General features: G+C 40.5%; 1 long non-coding RNA gene across 1 annotated transcript; it reads right to left on the bottom strand.

Annotated features, from left to right (window-relative positions):
* Positions 1 to 1,793: 1,793 nt before the first annotated feature.
* Positions 1,794 to 15,215, bottom strand: LOC117513234. Its single transcript, XR_004561499.1, has 3 exons — positions 15,204 to 15,215; positions 11,700 to 11,702; positions 1,794 to 1,904 (listed from the first exon to the last, which is right to left on the bottom strand). It is a non-coding gene; the product is annotated as an uncharacterized LOC117513234 (long non-coding RNA).
* Between the last annotated feature and the right edge of the window lie 5,054 nt (positions 15,216 to 20,269).

Genomic DNA, 20,269 nt, shown 5'->3' with positions numbered 1-20,269 from the left:
TACTGCTTAATGTGTGTTGTATTTATATTTTATTTTGCACATTTTCAACTTTTCTTTGCCTTTATCCCAAATTGACATCACAACCTACATGTTTGTTTGATAAGATTATGAACCCCAAGACCTGTAAATGTTTTAATCTATTTGGCTTCACTCATCCTAACTGACCTGATTTTAAAGCTAGAAACCCAAAACAGACCCAGTAATGTTCAACCTTAGACATTTACCTTAAAAAAGATTATTACTTCATATCCCACATTAGTAGAGAAGCTTGAATTTTTGACTGGACTGGGTTGCTTGACGCGAGGACATTTCGCTTCGAATCGCAGAAACTTCCTCAGCTAAAATTCTTGCTCTGGTAGTCTGACTTCTCTCTTGACTCTTGTAGAGAAGAACAAACAGAAGCCACAAAAGCTGGAGTTTTAAATCTAACCAGACCCCTCCTACCGAGAGAAAGACTGCTGTTGGCTGGTGACTAAACAATTGCTTTAATTAGCACCTATTGTGCTCTTGTTAGCACCCTCCTAATGACAGGGCAGCTGTCCCTCCTAACGATGGGACTGACACCTCTCCTGATGATGTGAATGACTCATTACCATGAACAAAAGACTGAAACTGCTTTGACCTGAGTACCCCATTGTAAACAGGGGACAAAGCGTGTCTCAGATCCCCTCCCTGGTTAAGGCTGGGTTTCAACTATTTTACAAAGAATGCCTACTTCACCCCTCTCTCAAACCATTTCTTCTCTCTGGCTAAGATTTTAAATTCCTTGTCCTCAAACGTGTGGTTAGTGTCTTTAAGGTGGAGATGAACTGCAGACTGAGGTCCATTTACTGAAATAAGCAGGGACGTCCCTGAAAAACAAATTGCTTGGATGGCAGCATGTGTTGCTCCAAAACCTGGATGTACCTTTCAGCATTGATGGTGCCATCACAGATGTGTAAGTTGCCCATGGCATGGGCACTAACACACCCCCATACCATCACAGATGCTGGCTTTTGAACTTAGCGCTGGTAACAATCTGGATGGTCTTTTTCCTCTTTTGTCTGGAGGACATGACGTCCATGATTTCCAAAAACAATTTGAAATGTGGACTCATCAGACCACAGCACACTTTTCCACTGTGTGTCTGTCCATTTCAAATGAGCAACTGAGGTCCAATGACGCCCTCTCTGCGGTGCTGGTATAGCCTTTTGTGTAATGGTTGCTTAGTCTCACCTATGTAGTGTGCATTACAGTTTTCCTGACATCTGATAGAATACACTACATTGCTCTGTTTGTAACTAGGGATCCTGTCCTTAGGGTGAACTAATTTCTGTCTCAAGGTGTTAAAAGGTTTAAAGTAAACTGGGATTGTGTGCTGTCTGAAGATCCTCTGTAGTTTTTCCCCTACTCCTACTAAATAAGGGAGAGACACTCCTCTTCTTCTTTTATCCGTCTCCTGTCTGTCTGGTCTCTTCCCAGTTTTAGACTATAAACATTATTGGCTACAAAGTGGCCCTATTACTCTGATTTGATCAACAAAAACAAGCACAAGTTCTTGTTTGACACGTGCAACTCTTATTCATGGACAACCTCCTGTAAGTTGCTCTCCCCTTACAGCCCAAGATTTTTTACATAACGTCAAGAAGAAAATACATGACACTGGGTTAAATATATCCCAGCATGCCTGAATCCAACCATGGCACCCTGTGAGGTGGGTGCCATTAATGATTTCCAGATTTACCCAGATTTCCAGAATATGATCATATCTCACTAGGCATGCTGATAAAACTTGTAATGCCTGCTAAAAGCACAACTTGCTTATTCAACCCAATACCAACAACACTTTTTAAAGACCTGTGGCCCCACTCTTGGGCCGACTATGCTGGAAATTATCAATATGTCATTAATTTCAGGATCTGTTCCTACATACGAGGTCTGTCCAAAAAGTATAGGTCCTTTTTATTTTTTTCAAAAACTATATGGATTTCATTCATATGTTTTTATGTCAGACATGCTTGAACCCTCGTGCACATGCGTGAGTTTTTCCACGCCTGTCGGTGACGTCATTCGCCTGTGAGCACTCCTTGTGGGAGGAGTCGTCCAGCCCCTCGTCGGAATTCCTTTGTCTGAGAAGTTGCTGAGAGACTGGCGCTTTGTTTGATCAAAACTTTTTCTAAACCTGTGAGACACATCGAAGTGGACATGGTTCGAAAAATTAAGCTGGTTTTCAGTGAAAATTTTAACGGCTGATGAGAGATTTTGAGGTGATACTGTCGCTTTAAGGACTTCCCACGGTGCGAGACGTCGCGCAGCGCTCTCAGGCGCCATCATCAGCCTGTTTCAAGCTGAAAACCTCCACATTTCAGGCTCTATTGATCCAGGATGTCGTGAGAGAACAGAGAAGTTTCAGAAGAAGTCGGTTTCAGCATTTTATCCGGATATTCCACTGTTAAAGGAGCTTTTTTTTAATGAAAGACGTGCAGGCGGATTGCAGCGTCGGCTCGCAGCCGCCGCGACGCTCCGCCACAGGAAAAACACTTCTGTTGGAAGCCTTAAGGACAAGTTGGAACATGTCCAGCTGTTAAACAATTTCTCATATACTCACTCCACTGAAAGCCATCAAAAGCCGCCTGGATTTTACAAATGGTTATCAACACGGAGGTGTTTTTCCTGTGCCGCCGCACCGCGTCGGCTGCGTCCCGATGCGCGGACCAGTCCGCACGTCTTTCATTAAAAAAATCTCCTTTAACAGTGGAATATCCGGATAAAATGCTGAAACCGACTTCTTCTGAAACTTCTCTGTTCTCTCATGACGTCCTGGATCAATAGAGCCTGAAATGTGGAGGTTTTCAGCTTGAAACAGGCTGATGATGGCGCCTGAGAGCGCTGCGTGACGTCTCGCTCCGTGGGAAGTCCTTAAAGCGACAGTATCACCTCAAAATCTCTCATCAGCCGATAAAATTTTCACTGAAAACCAGCTTAATTTTTCGAACCGTGTCCACTTCGATGTGTCTCACAGGTTTAGAAAAAATTTGGATCAAACAAAGCGCCAGTCTCTCAGCAACTTCTCAGACAAAGGAATTCCGACGAGGGGCTGGACGACTCCTCCCACAAGGAGTGCTCACAGGCGAATGACGTCACCAACAGGTGTGGAAAAACTCACGCATGCGCACGAGGATTCATGCATGTCTGACGTAAAAACATATGAATGAAATCCATATAGTTTTTGAAAAAAATAAAAAGGACCTATACTTTATGGACAGCCCTCGTATGTCAAATCTGCAGTGATTATACCATTACTTAAGAGATCTTGATCTAAGTGTGTTGAAAAAAACTATAGGCTATCATTTTGCCCTAAAATTCTGGAAAAAGCGGTTTCACAGCAGTCGTGGACCACCTTACTGAGAATAATCTCTTTGAGCTGCTGCAGTCTGCATTTAGAACATATCATTCCACAGAGACAGCTATCACTGAAGTGGTAAATGATCTTCTCCTTGCAATGAATTCTGACACCTGGGCTGTGGAGGTCCTGGGCTGGTGTGGTTACACGTGGTCTGCAGTTGTGAGGCTGGTTGGATGTACTGCCAAATTCTCTGAAACGCCTTTGGAGATGGCTTATGGTAGAGACATGAACATTCAATACACGAGCAACAGCTCTGGTTGACATTCCTGCTGTCAGCATGCCTATTGCACACTCCCTCAAATCTTGCGACATCTGTGGCGTTGTGCTGTGTGATAAAACTGCACCTTTCAGAGTGGCCTTTTATTGTGGGCAGTCTAAGGCACACCTGTGCACTAATCATGGTGTCTAATCAGCATCTTGGTATGGCACACCTGTGAGGTGGGATGGATTATCTCAGCAAAGGAGAAGTGCTCACTATCACAGATTTCGACTGGTTTGTGAACAATATTTGAGGGAAATGGTGATATTGTGTATGTGGAAAAAGTTTTAGATCTTTGAGTTCATCTCATACAAAATGGGAGCAAAACCAAAAGTGTTGTGTTTATATTTTTGTCATTATATTCTACCTGATAGGTTGAAGAATCATTTTGGGTTAGGGTTAGCATGTGCTCCCCCACACCGCCCTCTTTCCATTTGGATTCACCCCTGTTTTCAGTCTCTGAGCAGGAACAATCAAGAACGTGTGTATTTATGTGAAGAGCACAATTTGATAGAAAGGTAACAAAGTTTTATCATTGCATTTACAGATGGTATTCATGCCATCTGCATAAATAAGTTTTAGGTGTATTTTGGAAATAAACAAAAAAAAAATGTTATTGTTTCTTGTTAATGCATCACAGGTCATGTCTGACCACAGTGAGGACACTCACAGAGACACTCAGAGTAAACTGAAAGAAATGTTTAAAAATACATTTGTAAAATTCTGCTCTTTGCTCGCTGTGTCCTGAAAAACAGCTATAGTCAAACACACTGCCACCCTTCCCCTCCTCCTACATACAGGCCATGACTCACTGTCAAGATAAAAAACAAAACAAGATGTTATTTTACAAATCGATTTTTGAACATTTTGAAAGCAGTAAATTTTGTATCTCACGTCCAACCGTGATTCTGCGTCAGGACGGCGTCTGTGCAAACGCTGCCATTTGGCAGCCCAATTGAGGGAAATCCATTGTAGCAACAGAGAACTTTTATCCCTGTTTGTCAGACTCAGTAGTGCAAAGTGATAGGACACAATTGCAGGATTCAGACATAAGATTGAAATGGTTTAGCTACAGTTCAAACAGGGTTCGCTGCACAAAAAGGTTGGCCGTTACAAGCAAAAGTATCTGAAGCATTAGACAGAGAACAGCCCCCCCCCAAAAAAAAACAACCAGGCAGGTCAGAAACAGGGGAAAGCTAACAAGACTAGACACGAGGGTTAGGTATTGAGAACCGGTTCTTTCCGAGTATCATTAAGAAATTATTCGATCCACCGATATCAATAGACTTTGTGCTTAACGATTCCCTTATCGGTCCTTCAGAGCAGCAGTTGTTTTTGAGGGTGTTTGTCGGGAAAATGATCATTCCTCTATGTTGATTATAGACCCTGCAGCGGCTCTGTAATCAACCGTTTCTGCAGTGCGACTTTGAAGCGTGAACCAGTGAAGCAATGCTTTGATCCACTGGCTTGTTGGTTCTTTGATTCGCTGCTCTTCCGAAGCAGCAAGTCTGCTTCTTAACCCCTCTCAATGCCATTAAAATATCGTTAGTCACTTTTGTGTGGATTAAAGTCACTAACTGGGACTCATGTCTTGTTGCAGTCAAGAAACAAGAATTGTCCTCCGTTCTGTTGGCACAGCTCCAAACGCTGCTCTTGGAATTAATAACTTCAAAATGAATCGCCACTTCAAATAAAATGACACCTCTTACAAACGCTGTAATACAGACAAGAAACTATATTTGACTAAAATGTTTTTTCCTCCCAAAATGAGACGTGCTGTATTCTTTATAAATTACATCCTGACGTGCAGCACAGCCAGCTGCAAGAGCTCAGCTCAGATGTATGGAATGACATTCATGCCAGTAATGTCTGAAAAGTAATGCTTTTGACAAAAACTACAGATTTTGTTTATTCCTATTTATGTCCAGAGCTCAAGAATCCACCATGTAGAGTTTATTATGGCCAGAGTTTAAGGATCCAGTAACCAATTTCACATTACTTTATGTCTCAATAAAATGTTGTTCCGTTTCAGTTCAATTTCAATTTAATCAGCTTATAAAGCACCAAATCACAACAAAAGCCATCTCAAGGCGCCTCACATAGAACAGTTCAACATAAAAATAAATAAATAAATAAATAAATAAAAATTAAAAAAAATCAAATACATAATTAAAAATAGAAGTAAAAGAATAAAACAGATAAAAATAAAAAGTATTCATAAGAAAGAGAATAAAAATAGGTTTTAAGTCTTGACTTAAAAATGTTCACAGACTCTCACTGCCTCACGGTCGCAGAAAGACCGTTCCACAGAGCAGGTGCACGATAAGAAAAAGAGGTATCGATAAGGGAACTGATAAGGAATCGGATCGATAAGCGTAATCGATAATGGTATCGAAATCTTATCGATACCCATCCCTACTAGACACTCAGAGGAAAATGCTCGAAAGAGGCACAAGGCACAACAATCTCGCAACCATGTGAGGGAAAAGGTGCAAATAATAAAGAGGGTGTGATTAGGAGGAAATGCAGGTGTGATGGAAAGATCTGGAATGGGGTGTGGCAAGCAGGAGGGAGGACAGGAGGGAAACACCCAACACCAGACACCAGACAAGAAAAAAATTCCTAACACTAAACCCAAGCTAGAACAAAACAACAGAAAAATAATACCATAAAACACCATGAACAACCCCACAAGCCCAATCATGACACTGTTAATAGGTTTAGGTGGATCTGCAGAATAATGGACCTGGAGGAGGGCTGATCAGTGTTGGAGTAAGGCAAAGTAACATTGAAGACTGTCAGAAGGTGCATACCTCCCACATGACTCCAAGATTCCACAATCAGCCACAGCAGCCCCAGTCACAGCCACAGTCCCCCAGGCGCCGGACTGTGGCTGCCCACTGGTCCTAGTGGTTGGATTGTGTCTAACTGTAACTAGGATGGGTTAAATGCAGAGGGCAAATTTCTTTGAAAGTATATGTACAATGACAGTAAAGGCTCTATTCATTCATTCATTCAGATTGCTATCTACAAATGGTTTTGCATCAGAATTGAAAAGTGGACTATAAATATGTCATCATACAAAGTTATCTGATTTCATGGAGCCCATACCATAGTTTTTCAAAGTTTAAGTTGCACCTGTTCAAAAAAAAATACATCTTGAAGAGGAAAAAATATGGAAACCAGGAGAGGTCACTTAAAGTGATATATTTTTTTTGTTCTGGCCGTGATAATTTGTGTGCAGGTTTTCCTTTAATTGAGCTCGGGAATTAATAAAATGTGTGCACATTATAGGCCTAAACTGAGCTCTCAAAATATACATTTCATGTGCACATTAAGTCATTTCCAACATTTTCTCACTGTTCACTGTCACAAGCTATTGTACAGAGATTTGGGCTATTCAGTAAAGTTGGAAAGATATGATTCTCCAAAATCAATAACTTCAAAATGAATTGCTGCTTTAAATCAAAAGATACCTCTTTCCAAACGTTGTAATACAGACAACAAACTACAACCGACCAACACGTTTTTTCCCCCCAAAATGAGACATCCATTGTTCTTTATGAATTACATTGAACTTGACACACAGCCAGCTGCAAGACCGCTTGTAACAGGATAGGATACAATACCCCCCCCCCTTAGTAGATATCTCTCCTCCACCCAATATCTTGTCAAAATGTAGTTTTGGGAAGATATGTTTGTCAGTATGTATATTTGTTTTTTTTGTTGTTGTTGTTTTCTTTGTTTGTAATCATTGCATTTTTCACTTTTAACTCGCTGTGCAGCACACAGTTTACATCTCAGACTCTTGCAACTTCACATATAGCAACCCAAGTAAGGTACCTTTCAGTACACGAGGATCAAGGTCACAGGAAGGTCAAACACTAAATTCAACTAAACAACTTTCCTGGTCACAATTTTTGAAATGTTGCCTCTAAATTTGGCATGAACATAGTCATAGGCCTTGCCCATAATCCATTACCTGGGACAAGTGATTGACCTTGACCTTCAGTGTTTCGCTTAAGGTTAAATGTCACAGAAATTAGGCCAAACTTCATATTACAGTAAAACATGTCATGTAATACACTAAATTAAAGGGTTTGATGAGAGGATCCAGAATATACCAAAGGTTTTACGTTATGGTATCATTTGATGACATCATCGTGAAAAAATGTACACAATTTAGATCTTTTTACGGGTGTGACAAAGTGTGGACATCATCATTGCAGACTCTTGTAAGTTCACATATAGCAGTCCTATGGAGATACCTTTCAGTAGGGATGCACCGATACCACTTTTTCCCAGACTGAGTACAAGTACGAGTACTTACATTTGGGTACTTGTCGATACCGAATACCGATATGAATACTGAATGATATCAATACAGTTTTATGATGACATAATAAAACATGTTTTATTCATCAGTTGTTCCTTACTTTTTGATTGTAACTGCTACCAATATCATTAGCTTTGATTTTATTTACAAACATGTGCTTTAACATGAGTTTCTTAACAAACAAGACACTGCCAGACATCTCACTGAAATGTAACCTGTGGACTTCAGCAATACAAAATATACCACACCTGGAACAGAACCAAAATTGTCTATTACTAACTTCACCTATGTCTGTGAGCACCAGTGTTCAAGGATTCAAAGGAATTTTATTGTCATATGCACACAAGAACATGTTCCCTGCACAATGAAATGTGTCTACTGCATTTAACCCATCCTAATTGCCAGTAGGAGCAGAAGTCGCCATTAGGCACCTGGGGACCAGCTCCAGATGTACATCCCTGCCTTGGTCAACAGCAGGGCTGAGCAAACCAAGACCGACCCTTAACAACCACACACACATAACACACAACACACATAGGCCGGCCTGGTACATAAACATATATTGAAAAGCAAAACACGAGGGAAAAGGAGAAAAAAAAACCTCATAGCTGCTGCGTTACACAGCAGCAATGAGGAAAAAAATCCCCATCAGCACAGAAAAACAATAATCACACAGACAAAACAAGGACGCAGGATGACAACCGAGATTTGAAGGTCCAGTTTATCAGAACACTCCGGAGGCAGCCTATTTGGCGCCGTCAACGGCCTTGTCCGACAATCCTGGAGGGGGAGGGGCTCAGCCCTGAGCAGTCCACTGTCCACAGTCAACGTCAGAGCTGGAGAAGCTGAGGGGAGGGGGATTCTTGAGGAGGTTTTTTATCACAGCGACCTTGAAGTGCAGCTGTGTTGGGGAGGCCAAATAAATAACCAGATTAGCAGACGCCTGAAAGATTCCACAGTTCTGAGAACAGAGTGGCTCTCAATGCATCTGAATGTAGAATGTGGTCTTCACAGACGGTCAAAGCAGGTTTCCAGAGCCGCAATCCTACCCGAGATGTTTTCCAGCATGCGGTTAACACCCGCCGACTGCGCAGCCACTGCCTTCCCAATCGAATCAATCATGTAGGGCAGCCTGGAAGGCCCAATCAAAGCTGCTTCCACTTTCTTGATTTTCCGGTAAACCAGCGCCATGCCCGCTCCACACAGCAGAAAGCCGGTCACCACCAAGCCGAATATATACACATCTTCGATGTCCTCCACAGAAAGCATGTAAAGGCACATGACCTGCCACGAGTCCATCACGTAACCCATCACATGCGTCCCGGCAGGACAGGTTGGGTCCTCCGCCCCCGAATGTCTTGTAGAAAAAATATTGTCAATTGCGTTCAGAGACAACTTTAACAGATCCATTTTTGTCGTTTTCCAGAAGAGCAAAGCTGCAGCCTCTCAGACAACATGCCACAGAAGCAGGAAAGATAAGGAGGGAGGGATAAGAGAAAAGTGCGTCCATCTCGGCCGAGTGCAAGCTGGCAAAAAAAAACAAAAAAAAACCTCATTTACTTTGAAAAAGTAACTTACTTTACTGATTACTTACTTAACTGATTATTCAATCATAGAAGTAACTAAATTAGATTACTCGTTAGTTTTTTAGTTACTTTCAGCAGCTGCCGACAACACCCACCACCCCATTCAACATGAAAACTGATAACCAGTTTTGTTCACTTTATAGTCCCCCTTTTTTGACTTCAATGAATATAAATACTTGTTTTATAAAAAATTAAATAAAGACGTCTTTCTTGACCTCATATATAAATGTTGACAGCATTGTAACAGTAAAACTTACAGTTTATAATCTACACTGTTTATAAATGCAACAATTAAACTCTTTCTAATATTTTTCTAACATTGAAATTCTTTCTCAATGTTTTAATTGTTAAAATTATTATTATAGTATTAGTAGTAGCAGTAGTAGTAGTAGTATGAAAAATTGTCTTCAAAAGTGGACCTTTAATCTCGGGGTGTGGAGGGGGAAGCTACTCACCCCTCTTTCTGCCTTTATTCACCCCTGGATGGCAGGAAGATTTGACAATGTGTACGAGGTCTGTGAGAAAAGTAACGGACCTTATTATTTTTTTCAAAAACCATATGGATTTGAATCACGTGTGATTACATCAGACATGCTTGAAACCTCGTGGGCATGCAAGAGTTTTTTCACGCCTGTCGGTTACGTCATTCGCCTGTGGGCAGTCTTTGAGTGAGGAGTGGCCCACCCTCTCATCTTCTTTTCATTGTTAGGAATGGCTCAGAGACTGCTGCTTTGTTTGATAAAAATTTTTTCAAAACCTGTAAGGCACAACTGAGTGGACACCATTCGATAAATTCAGCTGGTTTTCGGTGAAAATTTTAATGGCTGATGAGAGATTTTGGAGTTTTACAGTCGCCGTAAGGACGGCCCATGGACCTTGACGGCAATCTGCACTCCGAGGCGGCGTCATCTCGCTGTTTCAAGCTGAAAACTTCCTAATTTCAGGCTCTGTGGACCCAAGACATCATGAGATAACAGAGAACTTTCAGAAGAATTCGGGATCAGGAGTTTATCCAGACATTCCACTGTTAAAGGAGATTTTGTAATGAAAGAACGTGCGGGCAGATTCGCATGTCGGGCCGCACCCGACCGCGGGGGGTCGCCACAGGAAAAACACCTCCGTTGGAAACCTTAACGGGCAAGTTGGAACATGCCCAAGCTGTTAAACAATTTCTCAGATACTCACTTGTTGAAAGCCATCAAAAGCCGCCTGAATTTTACAAATGGTTTTCAACACGGAGGTGTTTTTCATGTCACGGCGCAGACGGATTTGCCACATCGTCACGGATCCGACTCGGCAAATTCGTCCGCACGTTCTTTAATTACAAAATCTCCTTTAACAGTGGAATGTCCGGGTAAACTCCTGATGCCGGCTTCTTCTGAAGCTTCTCTGCTCTCTGACGACGTCCTGGGTGAACAGAGCTTTAAATTAGGATGTTTTCAGCTCGAAACAGCCAGACAGATGCCACCTCCGACCGCACCACGCCGATCCGCTTTGTGTGCTGTGCTTAAAGTGAAAGAAACTCCACAATCTCTCATCAGCCGTTAAATTTTACACCGAAAACCAGCTGAATTTCTCGAATAGTGTCCACACGGATATCCCTCACTGGTCCTGAAAAAATTTGATAAAGCAACGCGTGCCGTCTCCCTGCAGCTTCTCAGACAAAGAGATTCCGACGGGAGGGGGAAGTCCACACCTCACTCAAAGCCTGCCCACAGGCAAATGACGTCACCAACAGGCATGACAAAACTCATGCATGCGCACGAGGGTTCAAGCTTGTCTGACGTAAAAACATATGAATCAAATCCATTTATTTTTTGAAAAAAATAAAAAGGAGCGCTTTTTTTTTTTATCACAGACCTCGTATTTATGGAAAAAAGCACGACCAGATTGATTGAGAGGTAGGGATTTTTTTTTTTTTAGTTGTCAGCATTTTTGTACGTCATGTACTCCTCAGAAAGAGACTTTAGGCGTATTTGGGTGGAAAAAAAACAAGCGTTGTTAATGTGTGCAGATCAGCTGTTGTTAGCGAGGGCACACATAGAGCGGCACAGAGTTTTAAGGAAAATAAATGTAAAAATGTCTTGGTAAAAAGCTCAGTGCCGGTGTGCTGCTGTCACCATGCTTTGTCACCAACTCTGATCTGCGCTGCAGAAAATAGGTGAAAAGCTTTTAGCAGGAAACGGTTCGTTGGTGAGGTGGGCAGTTCCATCGAACCGCAACCTCCACCTGCCCACGGGCTGCTGCGATCAACACATAATACAAAAACAATGTATTGAGAGGTTCACATCATGCTGCTGTAAAGGGGTTTCAGGTGTCTAGTATCGGAGCAGTTTTATGATTACAAGTACAAGTACATGCATACAGGATCAGGCCGATACCTGATCCTGGTATCAGCATCGATGTATCCCTACCTTTCAGCACACAAAAGGACCAAGCTCAAGGTCAAATGTCAAGGTCACAGGAAGGTCAAACACTAAATTCAACTAAACAACTTCCTGGTCGCAATTTTTAAAATTTTTGCCTCCAAATCTGGCATGCACATTGTGATAGGCTTTGCTTATAAGCCATTACCTGGGATAAGCGATTCACCTTGACCTTCAGGGTTTCACTTGAGGTCAAATGTCACCTAAATTAGGTCAAACTTCAGATTACAGTAAAACATGTTGTGCAATACAGTGGTCCCTCGCTATAACGCAGTTCACCTTTCGCGGCCTCGCAGTTTCTCTGATTTTTTTTAGTGCAATTTTGCATGCTTCTTCTTCTTTTTATTTTTTTAACAGCGCATTGTGTTCTGCGTCCTTATCAGGCGGGCCAGTCGTGGCACTGGTTGGCATCACCGCGATTGCGCTCACTGCTTCCGATGTGCTTACCGAGTCTGCGGACTCAGTAAGCACCGCAGACTCGTTTTGATGCAGAGCGTTCCAGCAGCCCACAAGGATAGATTTCTTGTGGAAAAATCTGCAGTGCTGCATGGTCTCGGTAACCGCAGCCACAGAGCTCTGTGGCCACTGAGAGAGGTTTGTATCTTTTTAATGACTTGGATTCTTTGCGGGTCCCGCATCTGTCCCGCAATGGTAACACCAGAGTCAGTGAACGAAGAAAGAGCTCACGCATTGTGTTCTGCATGTGCCTGTTTCTAATCTTCTTGCACAGAAGAAAAAAGAGCACCAACAACTACTCATAACTGTGTTCTTCACTTGGAAAAAGACACATGCACCGAGGTGTCACTTAGTGGAAAAAGACGTGACACAGAGGCGTAGTCAGAGGAACTGTGAAATACTAGTGAGTCACTATTAATAATTTCTTATGTGTCCAACCTCGTAGGTTGATCGTTAAAATTAAATTCATTAGTTCTAAAAGCCATCATAATTATTTATAGGAAAATGTTCTATTTTTATTTCTCAAACAAATGTTTGGTTTCATTCTATAATACTGGATTTATTTTTCTACTAAGGTGTGAACTTTGAGAGTTTTTACACAAGGGGTTTTACAGCCTTAAAACATCTATAATAATTGTAAAATAACGCTGACTACTTCACGGATTTCGCCTATTGTGGGTTATTTTTAGAACGTAACTCCCATGATAAATGAGGGACCACTGTACACCAAATTAATAATATTTTATGATTACATTAGCACAAGCAGAATATAGTTATATGATTACAAATAGATAAAACTTTAATTATAAGTAAAATGTTCATTCAACTATTGCTATCATACTGGGTGTTGAAAAACTAACATAAATGTATTGTTTTCTTATGATCATACTGTCAGCATACAACCCTAATTCCAATGAAGTTTGGACATTGTGTAAAATGTAAATAAAAAAGAATACTATGATTTGTAAATCCTCTTCAACCTATATTCAATTAAATACACCACAAAGACAAGCTACTTAATGTTCAAACTCATAAACTTTATATATTTAATTTTACTAATTTTATTAATTAATTTTATAATATTTGCTCATTTTGAAATGAATGCCTGCAACACATTTCAAAAAAAGTTGGGACAGGGCAACAAAAGACTGGGAAAGCTGATGAATGCTCAAAGAACATCTTGGAAACAGGTGAGTGTCATGACTGGGTATAAAAGGAGCATCCCCAAAAGGCTCAGACATTCACAAGCAAAGATGGGGTGAGGATCACCACTTTGTGAACAATGGCATGAAAAAAATAGTCCAACAGTTTAAGAACAGTCTTTCTCAATGTTCGATTGCAAGGAATTTAGGAATTCCATCATCTACAGTCCATAATATAATCAGAAGATTCAAAGAATCTGGAGAACTTTCTACACGTAAGCAGCAAGGCCGAAAACCAACATTGAATCCCCGTGACCTTCGATCCCTCAGGTGGCACTGCATTAAAAACCGACATCATTGTGTAAACATCTTACCGCATGGGCTCAGGAACACTTCAGAAAACGATTGTCAGTTAACACAGTTGGTCACTGCGTCTACAAGTGCAAGTTAAAACTCTACCATGCAAAGTAAAAGCCATACATCAACAACATCATGAAACGCCGCCGCCTTCTCTGGGCCAAGCTCATTTGAAATGGACAGAAGCAAAGTGGAAAAGTGTGCTGTGGTCTGATGAGTCCACATTTCAATTTTTATTTTGGAAATTATGGACATTGTGTCCTCTGGACAAAAGAGGTAAAAGACCATCCTGATTGTTACCAGCACAAAGTTCAAAAGCCAGCATCTGTCATGGTATGGGGGTGTGTTAGTGCCCATAGCATGGGCAACTTACACATCTGTGATGGCACCATCAATGCTGAAAGTTACATCCAGGTTTTGGAGCAACACATGCTGCCATCCAAGCAACTTCTTTTTCAGGGATGTCCCTTCTTATTTCAGCAAGACAACGCCACATTCTTCACGTGTTACATTCTTCACGTGTTACAACAGCGTGGCTTTGTAGCAAAAAAGTGCAGGTACTAGACTGGCCTGCCTGCAGTCCAGACCTGTCACCCATTGAAAATGTGTGGCGCATTATGAAGCGCAAAATATGTACAACAACAGAGACCCCAGACTGTTGAACAATGGAAGTCATACATCAAGCAAGAATGGGAAAGAATTCCACCTACAAAGCTTCAACAATTAGTGTCCTCAGTTCCCAAAAGCTTATTGAGTGTTGTTAGAAGGAAAGGTAATGTAACACAGTGGTAAACATACCACTGTCCCATCTTTTTTGAAACATGTTGCAGGCATCCATTTCAAAATGAGCAAATATTTGCTCAAAAACAATAAAGTTTATCAGTTTGAACATTAAATATCTTGTCTTTGTGGTGTATTCAATTAAATATAGGTTGAAGAGGATTTGCAAATCATTGTATTTTGTTTTTATTTCCATTGTACACAATGTCCCAACTTAATTGGAATTGGGGTTGTAATAAGAAGTAAACTGATTTTTGCAGGGTAGAGAAGGGTCTGTTCCAGGCACTTTGATCTTCACTTATTGTGGGGTCACTTGCCATGTAGTTCAACACCAGTTGGGACTCTACAGTTTGATTCATTCTTCATGCTACTAAAACTTGAAACCACTTTGCTGGAATATTTAGTGGATAAGAAAGATTTGAATAGATCTTTATTTATTCTTACCCCTGCCGAGCTGCTTGTCCAGTGAGAATCACACTGTTTCAAATAATCATATTTGTCAATTTCATGCTACATTTATATTATTCTTTTGATTCCTATCTGCCACTCTTTATATTTATAACCTAGCTTGTACAACAGATGTCTTAATGTTTTAACTGTATGTTTTAGTGTTCAGCACTTTGGGTCAGCTTTGGTTGTAGTAAAGTGCTATATAAATAAAGATGCTATGGTATGGTATGGTTTGATATGATATGGTATGGTACTGTGTGTTCTATACATATACTGTGGATATTTTATGCAAAACTAAATTGGAGTATTTTCCATCACATTTCCATCACATCACATATTTCAGGTTGTCAATCAGGTCCATATATATTTGTAGAGTATATTTGGATGGGGGATTTAACGATACTTTAGAATAGGAAATATTACTGTTGTAGATAGCTATAGATACATACAGAAATAATGTCAATATTGTTCACCATCAATCAAACTGCTTCATCTGGGACCATAAATCATCCATTAAATATTAAGTTTAAAATTTGCCCTATCCTGATTGGGCCTTATCAATGTTTGGGTTAATAAGTGTTGCCCTGTAGGAATGTTGCCTGTCAGGCCAATTGTGACAGGCACAGATCCTCGCCAAAAAGCCAAAAAAGCAGACTGAGGTGCCAACAGTGCCTTCAGGTGGACAACAAGATGAGTGACAACAAGTGTCAGGCCTGCGATGTGACCCTCTGTCTTGTGTTGGACAGGAATTGTTTTTTGAGTGGCACAAATAATTTGTTTTGCATCTTATTTTGATATCTGATTGTTATGTAAATAATTTAGCATAAGCATTTCCTGCACTATATGTTTTTGAAATGTTCAATTTATATTTACATTCTAAATCTTAAAATAAAAAAAAAAAAAAAAAACCCCGCCTGAAACATTACCTGCATTTATGTAAATAGTTGTATTTAACTTTGTGTTTTTGCTACATTTGTACACATATTTTGTTAATTTACAATTTATATTTTATTTAACTTTTTTCTACTTGGATTTTATGTTTTTGTGTGATTTTAGGTTCACTGTGTCAATACAGTAGGTCAGAATGAATGATAAAGGGTAAAGTCACACAGGTGAGGCTGTGCTGAAACAATGACACCAAACAAGGCCAGGTAAATACTTTTTAAAGGTAAATTATAAAGGTAAAACTCAAAGTATTCAAAAACGACCAATTATACCCTGGACTCTAGAGGGTTAAACAATGCAGAAATACATAAAGTGAAAAGTAGTCTTGAATCAAAAGTTATAACAGAAAGGATAAAAAATAGAGCAAATCATAATACATATTTTTTTTTCATAATTGTGTGAAAAATAAATTTGTATATTCATGTGGTCTGTGTTGAGCCTCGCGATTGACGCCGGGGTTGCAGTCATTGATATGTATGTAAAAATATCTGGATATCTCATTGGCCCATAAACGGAGTACAAACCATTGAAGTAAACGAGTGGCCACGTTAAAACGTGCAAGCAATGTGGACTGCATGTAGACGGCTTGTTAGAATGTCAACAACTTTAAGTAATAACTGAGCTGATTCTCTTATTTCATTCCTTTTGTTTTTCAGTTAATGTAACCTTCATCCCTCCTAATCTATGTATGCCATGATTAGCTATTTCATTTATTTCCTTTCTTTCTTTTAGTACTTTGACACTTTCTTCCCCTTCTGTTCTCAATTACTCATATCTCACTGGGACAAATACTCAGTTCTCCTCAGCATTGCCAGTGTCATGTATCACACATGCCCATGTTGAATTCAGAAATGTTTTGTTTCTTATGCTTCTAATGTCATTGTCACATAGGATGCAATGGTTACAGTTTTATGAATATTTTGTCAGACTCTCTTGTTTTCATTTAAACTGTAATGTTGACATGTCTGTGATAAATGCAATTAAATTTGAATTTTGAGTGTATTTTTACTTGCTTTCAAATTCTCCTCATTTTTTCTACGTTATGTCTCCTTCACTCTGTTCACCTTTCAAACAATACTCACGCACATTCATTGCTAGAATTTTAATTCACCTGCACAGTTTTTTATACAGCTCAGTTTAACTTTTTTCTTCAAACACCAAATACAGCATGCATCTCATTTTAAGGCTTATTCACCCGCACTTACATTTACATAAATTCTGACAGTTTTTTTTTAAATTAGGAATTTTTTTTAATCAAATTTTATACAAGTTTTATCAGCAAGCTTATATATATATATGTGTGTGTGTGTGTGTGTGTGTGTGTGTGTGTGTGTGTGTGTGTGTGTGTGTGTGTGTGTGTGTGTGTATAGTATCATGAACAAAAGTGGATTGAAATAATCAAGTTATCTTGATTTGCTTCATTATGCATCTAAGCTTGTAAACTTGGTACACTCATAACACAATGCACTACATTCCTTCCACAAATTATGAAACGTTCATGGAAAAGCATTTACCACACACAGAATCACAGAATCTTATTGAATTGAATAACAGGAAAACTCACATTTTATCTGTATTCTCCAAAATATTTCACTACAAACTGTACATCCTTCGTCCACAGCCTTTGAACTGGTGATTTGTGCAGTTTAGAGCTGCCCAGGGAGGCACATTCCACCAGAATCACCAGGGAGTGGTTCATGGGAGTGGCAATATGGTCGCCGCGCTGCTTCAAAAATATTAACCAATGCTAATTAGCTTTTTAGCAACTCTTGAGTAAGCAAAAAAAAAAAAAAAAAAAAGGCATTTACTACCTGTTTCACTGCTTGCTGTATTTTACGCTGTCCCCCTCTCCTCACTGGCACTGGATGCATTGTTCCTGGCACTTTCCTGTACATCATTTCAGCCATACTTTGGCATATTTAAAATTTTAATAGGCAACTGTTGCAAGGTGAGGGGTCTGTTGGGTATTTTCTCCTCCAAACATTCTTAAAACCTTTAACAAGACAAACAGAGTCAAGAAACACCAGTGAGACAGAAAGTCAAATATTACGCGCGGAGTGCGGGCAGGCTGTACACCAAGGCTACACTAAAGTCTGGCCTGCTTTTCCGCTCTTTTTATTAAGAGACGCCCTCATCACATAAACAAGAAACTTGTCCTAAGGGTGGGGGTAATGACGCAAGACAAGTTTCTTCCCATAACATAAACGCATACGTCAATAAGTGCAGCTGTAAGGAAGAACACTTCAGGTCAGCACATCTCGTTCGTCTGTTGCAGGTATCAGCTGTTCTGCATCTGCCTGAAGTGTCCTGTCTTCCACACTCCTTCACACTAAACACCACATCACAAACGTCAAAACAAAAATTGAATTCTCAGGATTGCATTAAGACAGGTGCAAAACAGCACATCTCCGTTCTCATGAGAAAGAAGACAAAGCTAAACAAGGTAGAATAACACGTACGTTCTCAGGGTGAAGTGCAAAACAGCACAACACCGTTCTCATGAGAAAGAAGACAAAGCTAAACAAGGTTGAATAACACGTACGTTCTCAGGGTGAAGTGCAAAACAGCACAACACCGTTCTCATGAGAAAGAAGACAAATGTACAAACGTTTAACAGTGATAACATATATACAAAATCTTTAACATTCCCCTCCTGTTTATCGCCTGTTAAAACATACAGTAGGCATCACTCAGCTTAGCACTTCTTTTTGAGATTTTCACTAAGAGGTTCATCATGGTATGTTTTCTCTAGGCTTACACCCCAGAGGTGATGTCATCATTGTCACCATCATCGGTGTCTGGGTCATCATACTTCCATTGGTCTGGGTACAGGTCAGGAGAGCCATCGTCCTCCTTGTCGTCATCTGTCCCCAGAAGTGGATATGATGCTGGACCCCCTCCTGGTCCTGGACTTATTGCTGTGGTTATCATTCTATTTACAAGGCCTCGGAGACATGGAATACAACAACATCCACACAATGTTAGAATTGCAGCAAATACTGCTATAGACACTAATAGTGAAGAAATCAAAGACCTCCATTTTCCCATCCCTTCCAGCCACCAATCCCAGCCTTCGGTGTTTACTCCACTGTGCTCTTTCATCTTCCTGTTCAACGTCCTCAGCCCGTCAATGGCTTGAGTGAGACTGATGTCTGCAGCTGTGTTGTTGGGAATGAATGTGCAGCATTGTTCTCCGAACATGGCACAAACACCTCCTTTCTCTGCCAACAACATATCCAGAGCAATGCGATTCTGGAAGGCCATAAGGGACGTGGCTTCTAACTGTGAATGGACAGCCTTAAATCCTTCCTCAGTCCAATTTCCTAATTTCTGTACATTGTAGTGGATGTAGTTTATTCTGTCCACGTTTTTATTAATTGAGCACCACCAACAGATGGAAGATTCGAATCCAGCTGCTATTTGATTAACCAGTTTATACTCGTCAGGCACTCCCCTGGGGACTCCTATTGCGTCAATATATGTTGGATTTCCCACTCCTTTCCAATCTCTTTTCACTCTATGTCTGGCTACGCCTTTCTGCCAATCTTCAGGAATAAGAGAGGCTGCATATGTCGTAACGTCTTCAGGGGTCATGGGTATGGCTTCAACTGGTAACAATAATGATATTAATGCACAATAACCTGACACATTTCGTGGCAGTCTGTCAAAGATTCTGTTATCCCCACACCACCACCATACGTCACTCCTCCCGACAGGTTTGAATGTGGGAGTACTATGGACCACATTCTTACACCAGGCGGTGTGGTTTAAGCTACCCAAAGTCTTACTTGTCCCTGTCAAGTGTACACATGTATGGTTAGCATGCCCAACTTTGCTTGAGAATAAAGGTTTGATCTTAGTTAATTTGGTCACTGGATAGATCTTGTCCCACTTAAAACATTTGTTGTTTACCGCAATGTATGTCTGTGTCATAGCAGTCAGTAGACAGTCTTTGGGTAATGCTGCCGGTATTACCTGTAATACAGGTCTGGGTCCCATACACACAACACAGTCCTTCTTTGCTGCTAGTCCTGCTTGTTCTGCCATTAAAAGCCAATTGTTATTTTGTCCACTAATTCCTGTAGTTACTAGGAACCAGTCATCTGCCTTCATGTCTTTTGTGCCTTGTACAGACACCCCCTTTGCT

This window comes from Thalassophryne amazonica, chromosome 7 (assembly GCF_902500255.1).
Source record: "Thalassophryne amazonica chromosome 7, fThaAma1.1, whole genome shotgun sequence".
Taxonomy (NCBI): Eukaryota; Metazoa; Chordata; class Actinopteri; order Batrachoidiformes; family Batrachoididae; genus Thalassophryne; species Thalassophryne amazonica.
Note: the sequence above shows the minus strand (reverse complement) of the source record. Positions and strands in the feature narration are given on the sequence as shown.